This window comes from Peromyscus leucopus, chromosome 7 (assembly GCF_004664715.2).
Source record: "Peromyscus leucopus breed LL Stock chromosome 7, UCI_PerLeu_2.1, whole genome shotgun sequence".
Classification (NCBI taxonomy): domain Eukaryota; kingdom Metazoa; phylum Chordata; class Mammalia; order Rodentia; family Cricetidae; genus Peromyscus; species Peromyscus leucopus.
This window is the reverse complement of record NC_051069.1, coordinates 51,711,578-51,719,056: the sequence shown is the minus strand read 5'-3', so window position 1 is coordinate 51,719,056 and position 7,479 is coordinate 51,711,578.

Sequence of the window (7,479 nt, the reverse complement as noted above, 5' to 3'; positions counted from 1 at the left end):
GGACTTAAACCCCATGAGATCTTATATATTTTTCTGCCCTTATTGGGCACTTGCACTCATGTGCATGCTACACGCAAAGAGACACACTCACACATGCATGCATAATTAAAAACTAATAAAACTAATCTTTGAAAAAATATAAGAGCTGGAAGACAGGGAGTTATGCTGTAAATTACTGTTTTGTGGGATGCCATAGCTGTCCTATATATAACACAAAATTCATATCAGCTTTGTTTACCTATACAAAACCTGCAAAAATCAAGCCAACCAAAATGTCCTTATAGGTAGGGGAGATGCTCTTCAGGCTGCCTGTCTGTTTGAAGAGCTATTGTCTGTTGATCGTCGAAAACCATTCTTCTTTGAAGGTGTGGCCACTGGTAGATTTCAGATTCCAAGTGCATAGTTCCATATCAACATATATATGGGCAGCATTAATTGGACTTAGTGGGTTATGGGGGAAAAGTCATGAATTTAGGAGTAGGTGTTAGAGGGATATGGGGAATTAGGACAGGGGAAATGGGCAATGCATGCAACCGTATTTCATTGTATACATGTATGAAATTCTCAAAAAAAGGAATTCAGTGGTTTGTACTGACATTGATGAACAAGGAGAGTCTCTGGTGAAATAAGTCAAGCACAGCAAAGTAAATAAATAAACAAATAAATGAATAAGCCAAATAAATGAAAAATCCATACATGACATTATAAAGAGGTTGAGATAGGAAGTCAGCTGTTCATCAAATATGAAACCCAGTAAATGGGTGGCATAAATTGAAGATGTGTATTGTACAATATAGCAAAATATAAATTCCTTTGGATTCATTTCATGGAATAAATATGACATAGATAGTCAAAAAATGTTTTAGAAAAGTATTGAGCACAAAGTAATGTAATTTCACACAGTTCTTTCTGCTTTGCATGTCTAGTAAAGATATTAATATAGAACTATAAAATTTTCATTTCAGGGCTTAGACAAGTTGCTCAGCAGTTAAGAGCACTGACTGTTCTTCCAAAGGACTTGGATTTCATTCTCAGTTCCCACATATTGGCTAATAACCATCTACAATCCCAGTCCAGGGGATCTGACACCCTCTTTGACCTCTGTAGACTGCAATCCATGCACAGACATGAATGCAGGCAAACACCCATATACATAACTTTTTTTAAAAAAAAAAAAGCTAAAAAAGAAATCCTTCCATTTGAAGTGAAAATTTAAGAGAATGATTTCATGTATAATACACTTATACTGTGAGATTCTTTACTTTCCAGTAAATGTATTAGGATCAACAATTTGGGTTTACCATGAGAATACTATTCTAAGGGTGACCTTGCACACAGGGGCCTTGGCCCGCCTATATCAATTATCAATTAAGAAAATGCCCCCACAAAGCCTCAGGCCAATCTGATGGAGGCAATTCCTCAGCTGAGAAAAGTAAACGAACGTTCCCTTATACTCTTGTCTGGAGGAAGTGAAGCATGTATGTGTGGTGAAATCACTGAAGTTAAGCTCCCATCTGGCATAGGAACTGTCACCTATGGTTCCTGTTCTTTCAGATTATCTCTTAAAAGAGAATGTCCTGAGATGTAAAACCAGTCAGAAGCTTTTAAAAGTATTTACATCACCATACAACACTAGAACTTATTCTTCCATCTAACTATGGCACTCAACTGCTGTGACCTCTGCCTCCTGTTCTCCTTAGTGTCTACTCTCAACATCTTTGAGAGCAAGAATAGAATGACATAACAGTATTACATTACCAATACAAAGAGTCAGAAGACATGGTTTTAAAAGTACTCACCATAAACAATTACTAAAATTATGTATGAGTTAATTAGCCTGAGTTGATCATCACCTAATATAAATTTGAATCAAAACATCAGTTTATCACATAAATATGTGTGAATGTTGCTAATCAAAAATAAATTTAAAGATTGTACATGTCAAAGGGCCAAAGAAAGAATATAGATGTTTTCTAGACTTTTCTAAGAGAATCAAACTAAAGATTTAAAAAAAAAAAATGTGTTAGTTCAATCAAGCTAAGAGGAACCTGAAGTCACTCTTAGTGAGGTACAGTCTTCTTCACAGTGGGACTATAGAAACTATAAAAACCCTGCAGGATTTTGTAGCTAGAGTTTTCCTGCCTGGCCCACAGTCAGGACAAATCTCTCTCACCTGCCAGTCCCACATCTGCTCAGACCCAACCAAGTAAACACAGAGACTTATATTGCTTACAAACTGTATGGCTGTGGCAGGCTTCTTGCTAACTGTTCTTATAGTTTAAATTAATCCAGCACCATAAACCTATACCTTGCCACGTGGCTCGTGGCTTACCGGTGTCTTCACATGCTTCTTGTCATGGCGGCGGCTGGCAGTGTCTCCTTCTGCCTTTCTGTTCTTTCTTTTCTCCTCTCTGTTAGTCCCGCCTATACTTCCTGCCTAGCCACTGGCCAATCAGTGTTTTATTTATTGACCAATCAGAGCAATTTGACATACAGACCATCCCACAGCAGGATTTCTTTGTGGGTAGCTCCCTATGTTGAGTTCAGGACATTTCTATCTCTGCTCTGAAAATGAGTCTTCCACAACTTCCCAACTCTCTACCCCCTAAAGTTATGGTGGTTCTCAACCTTCCTAATGTTGCAACCCTTTAATACATGTTGTGGTGACTCCCAACCATAAAATTATTTTTGTTCCTATTTCATAACTACAACCTTGGTATTGTTTTGAAATGTAATGTAGACATCTGATGTGCAGAATATCTGATATTTGATGCCTGTGAAAGGGTCATTCGAACTCCCAAAGGGACCATGACCCATAGGTTGAAAACTCCTGCCTCAAAGGGATGTGGAGACAAAGTCATCTATTTACAAAATGGAACTGTTTAACTCAGTTCTGACTGTGGTCATTAGGTATCTGCTATCCTACTGCACAACTAGCATATCACTGCCTTGCCTTTTGCTGACATCTGCTGGAACTTTCAGGAAAATATACTGAACCTTGGCTATATTCTAAAATCACAGGAATATATTTGCATCCAGTTTTAGCTATGAAAGACAGACTGGTTCGAGACTCACCTTCTAGACGTGAATGGCTATAAACAAACAACAATATAGGAGGTAACACTTTCAAGTAGTTGAAGAAAGGTATTAGAGGTATACTCAGCATGGGAAGACAGTGTGAAGACCACATAATCCACTTTCTGCCTGAAGCATGCACAGGCTTCAGTGACAAGAGGCTAAATTCAGCTTGCTAGACTGAGAGGAATTGGGGGTATTCTAACTAATGAAGCAGCTATGATATTTAAACAGTGTTCATAGAAAGACAATCTGTGCAAACTGAGCCTTAAGATTCAGATACCTTCATGAGGATTATCTTTAAAATGAATACTGCCCAACCTGGAGACAACGATAACCTCCAAGTTAAAGCTGTAGTATCTTAAGGTGATCAAGACTGATGACCATATTTACCAACTGCCTAATCCCCAGTTGTGAGGTCTAAATGAGAAGGCTGAGTGAATGAGCAAGTGAGTGTTAAGCATGCTATTTACACAGTGTTTGTCTGCTCAAGAAGCAGAACTCTTTTAAAACAGGAATGACATTCTTCAAGGATATTGATAAAAAGATAGAAGGTGCAAATTAAAGATTAAAGTGTAGATCAGGTTAATTATTTTGAATGGAAAGTAAAGGATTTGGAATTCTCAGTTCCTTTATTAAAATGCTACACTGAGATGACTGTCATTGAATGGCAAAACTGTCCTGACCCTTTCACCAGGGATAGCCACGAAGACCATCTTTGCCCAGTCTTCACTGACCAAGCTAAGTGACAACTTTTAGAACTTCCTGGAGGACAGCAAGGGGTTATTATCCCCTCCTCCCATGAACATGTGTGTTCCTTTATGTACTAGTGCACATAAATGCATGACGATGTGGAAGTCAGAGGAAAACTATTGAAAGCTCCTTGGGTACCTGCCCTGGAGAACTTTCTCCCAGAGTCCAGGGAAGGCTCTACAAGGCTATGGAAATTGTAATCTTAGGAATATCAAATGAATCTACTTATCTGAGGGTACTTCAATAAATCTATGCACACTGTGCTCTTTCAGTCCATCACTTTATTGTTCTAAGTAAGCTCTCTGATCTCTCTGCTGTTCTCTTTGTCCTACAGCCTCTCTAAATCTACAGCTTCTTTTCAGCTCTCATTCTTAGCTCCTCTCTTGCCTCTTTACATTTCTAAAAGGAAACTCTTTTCAATCCTGAGAAAAGTTTCAAAACCCTCAAGGTCATAGCACATTCCTAGAATAGAAAATAAGGAGCAGAGAGCCATTACCATAGTAATGCAAGGTTCCAAGGTCTCCCGACCAGAGGGAGGGGGCACAGTGCCCAGTGAGACAAACTCTGAGACATAGCTTTTTATCAGCAGACTTGGCAAGTGAAGAATTGGTTGGCTTTTCTAAGGATGTTTGTGTTAGTAACCTTGGTGAAACAGCTGCGACTCTGACCTTTTGCATAACTGTGAAGTTTTAAACTTACGATGTATTTACAAAAGCCTTCAGTCTAGTTTGAATTTGCTCTGAGGTAAAATGAGCTAAAAAGGGGCAGTTTGTGTAAGACTGAGGAGAGATTACTTTTTTCTGTGTTAGTTTGAGCAAAAGGAACAAAGTGGACTTTAAGTGTCTACAGTCTCATGGGACAATGTATCTGGCTATGAAGCATATCCTAGTATATTTTCTATATATAAAAATTGTATAGTTAAATGAAAAGTCATCTTCCTGACCACCACAGATATATGTGCCCATAACATTGAGATGTAATCATGAGATTACATATATACATTTTATGAAAAATGCATGGTAATAGGGATATATCATAGCTGTTATATACAAGAAGTTTACAACAAGAAACAGCTAATTCATTCAAAAGGCAATAAGTCCAACACACCTTGCATGATGGTTTAGTCTTCTACCAGAATCCTTGGTTCTGATAGGTTGATCTTTTAAACACTAGCTGTCACCTGCAGGGTACTCCTATGGCCTTTTCCTGTGGCCAGTAGCTCTCAATAGAAAACCTCAGTTCCTTAGTTGATATTAACATTGTTTTATGAGACGGGTTCTGTCACTGACCTGGAACTTATCATGTAGGCTAGATTGGGTGGCCAGTGAGCCCCAAGAGTCAAGGAATCCACTTGTCTGTGTGTCCAATGCACTGAGATTATGACTGGCTTTTTATTTATTTATTTATTTTGTTTGTTTGTTTGTTGGTGGGTTGGTTTATGCATTTATTTATTTATTTTTAAATGTGAATTTTTCAGTCTTTGTTGGCCAATACATAAAGCAGGATTGCTGAATACCAAGAGCAGAGTGGACTCTTGGCAAAGGTTATATGAGATGACATCTGATTGCTCCAGCTACTTGTAAGGCAGAAAAATCAGAACAGGAAGTGTGTGTATGAGATCATGTTAATGGCTTACAATCACAGACCTAAGCAACACCAGACTGGTCTGGTCAGGCTGTGTTTCATTTTTAGGTATGACTTCCATCCAAATGACATATTCCCACAGGGATATTTGAATTTACAGACATTTCTCCATATTAAGTGAAACTGGACTTAGAAATGACAAGCAATAGCAGCTGAGTGTAGCACATTGATAATATCATGACAATTACCTCTTCCTTGGGGAATAAGCAGCCAACTTAGATCTCTCACTTATCTGACAGATTAAAGCTGTCGGATGAATCCAGCTAAATTTCAGGGCATGTAGAAACTCTTAGAAATTATATAACTTGTAGTGTTTGTACATAAAGCCACAAATTGTAGACTTAAGACATAAATATGTTCTGATGGGATTACTATATAAATGAGAAAAATGATATTTAGATAAAGTTTACAGAAATATTTGAAGGCTAATGAAAGGCTAAAATTTATGGTTTTTTTCTTTTCTACAGTTGGTCTATATTTCCCAGCACTACATAAAAATAAGTTTTAAATTATTTATATTATGGAATATTTTGATCAAATCAAAAATAATTGAATATGTATCTGTTTTCAGAGAAATCAAATGCATATATGTATGTATATATACACACATATATATATTCATATATATATACATATATATGCAACTAAGGCTACTTAAAGAACTAGAGAATCCTACTTTCTGGTGCGATGCCATTTGAACTATATAATATGTCATTATAGGCTTGCATCCATGGTCTCTTAGTGTCTGCATTACATCTGTCCAGGTCCTTCTGGCTTTCAAAGTCTCCATTGAGAAATCGGGTGTTATTCTGATGGGTTTGCCTTTATAAGTCACTTGGCCTTTTTCCTTTGCTGCTCTTAATATTATTTCTTTATTCTGTAGGTTTAGTTGTTTAATTATTATGTGGCGAGGAGACTTTTGGGGGGGTCTAGTCTGTTTGATGCTCTATAGGCTTCTTGTATCTTCCATAAATATTTCCTTATTTAAGTTGGAAAAGTTTTCTTCTATGACCTTGTTGAATATATTTTCTGTGCCTTTGAATTGGTATTCTCCTTCCTCTACCCCTATTATTCTTAAGTTTGGTCTTTTCATGGTGTCCCAGATTTCTTGGACATTTCGTGTTGTGACTTTTTTGGCTTTGGTATTTTCTTTGACTGACGAATCCACTTCCTCTATTGTATCCTCTACACCAGAGATTCTCTCTTCCATCTCTTGTATTCTGCTGGTTATGCTTGCATTTGTGTTTCCTGTTCATTTACTCAGATCTTCTATTTCCAGCATTCCCTCTGTTTGTGTCTTCTTCATTGTTTCTAATTCCCTTTTCAGGTCTTGAACTGTTTTCCTCACTTGTTTAATTGCTTTTTATGATTTTCTTTAAGGAATTTATTAATTTCTTCCAATTTTTTGTCTTTTCCTCTATTTCTTTATAGATTTCTTCCAATTTTTGTTTGTCTTTTTCTCAATTTCTTTATTGATTTCTTACACTTTTTTGTTTGTCTTTTCCTCAATTTCAATTTTCTTGGAAGGCCTCTAGCATCTTCATGATGCTATTCTTAAGGTTGCTTTCTTCTGTAACTTCTACCTTGTGATGTTCAGGTCTTGCTGTTGGAGGAGGGCTAGGTTCTGGTGATGCTGTATTGCTCTTTATGTTGTTGTATGTACTTCTGCCTTGACGTCTGCCCATCTCCTCCTCTAATGGGTATAAGAGTGCCTGTGTCTGAGCGAGTTGCTGTTGGTCCATTCTGTGCTTGTTGTGTCTGTGTCTCAGGGTCCTATCTTAGCTCTTGGTCTAATTGGAGCAGGCAGATTCTGTGTCTCAGGGAGCTTCTCTTGAGTCAATCCAAGCTAGTTGATTCCGTGACTCACTGATCCACTCTTGGTCTTATCAGGGCTCTTGGTCCAGTCAGAGCTGACAGATTCTGTGTTTCAGGAAACCTCTCTTGGTCCAATGAGAGGTGGCAGATTCTACTTCTCAGAAAGCCACTCTTAGTCTAATGAGGGCTGGC